This window comes from Helicoverpa zea, chromosome 14 (genome assembly GCF_022581195.2).
Source record: "Helicoverpa zea isolate HzStark_Cry1AcR chromosome 14, ilHelZeax1.1, whole genome shotgun sequence".
Classification (NCBI taxonomy): Eukaryota; Metazoa; Arthropoda; class Insecta; order Lepidoptera; family Noctuidae; genus Helicoverpa; species Helicoverpa zea.
Genome location: NC_061465.1, coordinates 10,285,227 through 10,287,328, shown reverse-complemented (window position 1 = coordinate 10,287,328; position 2,102 = coordinate 10,285,227). Strand labels below are relative to the sequence as shown.

Genomic DNA, 2,102 nt, shown 5'->3' with positions numbered 1-2,102 from the left:
ACAATTTTCATTTTTTTTTTCTTCCGAATATACTTATGAAGGTGTGATTTTCTGTGTAAAGGTTAATAATAGGCCGATCAACTAATATAAGTACAACATTCAAATGTACAGTTTTGACAAACAGATTGCGTGTCGTAATATTTTACATCTTGAATTCACAAAATTAATCATATCTTTTGATAGAGTGAATCGATTTCGATGAAACAAAAACTAAGTAATACCCCAAGTTACGTAGAATTTTTGTATGTAAGCATTGTCTGCATTGAATTCGTAGATTTTACGTGAATCCCGAACAAACAAACAGATAAACAGACAAACAGACAAAAATGACAAAAATGATGGAAATGGGTTCTGTTAGTTATCCTTTAACATGCTGGCTATTTTTTTTTGCCAATTTCTTCAATGTACAAAAATTACTTTTCTACAGATTTATTATATGTATAGATTTATGCAAACTAAAGTTCTGTCCCTAGTGGTCTAATGACATTGACTATTTACTGAAAAACATTTTTTTTATACATACTTTTCCCCTAAATTAAAAGCTTGACACATTGACATTTGCCATCGACAACAATTCCTTGCTATACCGATAGATGGCGCTGATCATTTACGGCTCATTTCTGAATCGCGGTGTTAAGATTCTCCGCGATTGAATGACCCTCCCCGGTAACTTTAGTTCGGTATCGCTTCTCGGCCTTTTGGCTAAGGCGATTATCACACTGCCCCGCATGATGCAGCGTAGTGCGTGGATGCGTTTTTTTCCGTTGTATGGAAATATCTCCGTTTGTATGGAAAACACGCATAGTCCAACACACTGAAAATGCATCCACGCGCGTTCATGCGGATCACGCACATACATGCGGAGAAACACGCACCCCCGCGCGTAGGTGCGGGGCGAGACGCAAGGTATGGCACACTGAATCCCGCAATGCCGCGCGTGATTTTGAATGGGCGTGACGTGTATATTTGAAAATGGAACTCGCTGTGCGTGAATTTACAAAACGCACCTACGCGCGTGAGTGCGTGAAAAACCCGCACGATGATGCAGATCTGCACTCCCGCAGGAACGCGCGTAGGTGCGTCGACACGCAAGATGCAGCGTGATGCGGGGCAGTGTGAAGATCACCTTAGATCAAAGTGTAGTATCTGTTCTTTTCAGCTTAATATCTGAAAGTTCCCTCACTGAGGGACCAGTATATTAAACTGATTTTTGTAAACTGACGGGATGTTCGGGGCTCGCTCCACTCCCGTCACGGGTCGGCCCGGCATTGCAGTGCCGCCGGGATCGGCCCACATATTATCCAGAAAATCCAGCATATTCTTAAATAGGAGCATTATAATCAGCTCAATAGAGTTAATGTAAATGTCAGATTGTGAATTCACTCGTAGTAATAACATAAGTACTTATGTGATATTTTGATGTCATAATAAACACAACTTTAAAAAAAATCTCCATAGTGAATTATCATTAGAATTACTACACGGAATTAAACGCAAAAGCAGATCAAAGAAATTTCTTCTGTAGAAACTACAGATAAACCTAGATATAATAAATACTAAAATTGTTCCATGAATTTAAACAAAGAATAAAGATGGTTATAATTAAGTACTTACCTTACCCATTCAAGATAGTAAATTGACATTTTACAAGGTTTATATTTAGGCATTCGACGCACAAGGTATTTTGGAAGCTGCGTAGAAAATGCAAGATACCTTCTTCACCTACCTTCATACATCAAAGGGAATTTGGGATATGTTGCCTGCTTAAGTAGACAACTTCCGACTTCTTTCGTTGTGTATATTGGATTCATTCAGTATATAGTGAAGCAGACATAAGGATGGCGAATACAAAAATCTATAGAAAAGGAGACTATATCAAATTATATTTTTGTAATTTTGGAGTTCATAAATGCTAATTTAATACACCTACTTTAGTAAACGATTTTCACTTTAGAAATTCCTACAGCATATTTAAAATTGCGAAGAAAAACTAAGGGATAAGTTTTTATTTCCATTCCACAAAAAGGTCTCCATTATTAGTATCTATTGTTTTAGTGTATGTTTGTTGCATCTTATTTTGCCGCAAAACAAAACCGGGCAAC

The 2,102-nt window shown here is 37.5% G+C and overlaps 1 pseudogene; it reads left to right on the top strand.

Annotated features, from left to right (window-relative positions):
• Nucleotides 1-1,121: 1,121 nt before the first annotated feature.
• LOC124636712 lies at nucleotides 1,122-1,299 on the top strand (annotated as a pseudogene).
• Nucleotides 1,300-2,102: the final 803 nt, after the last annotated feature.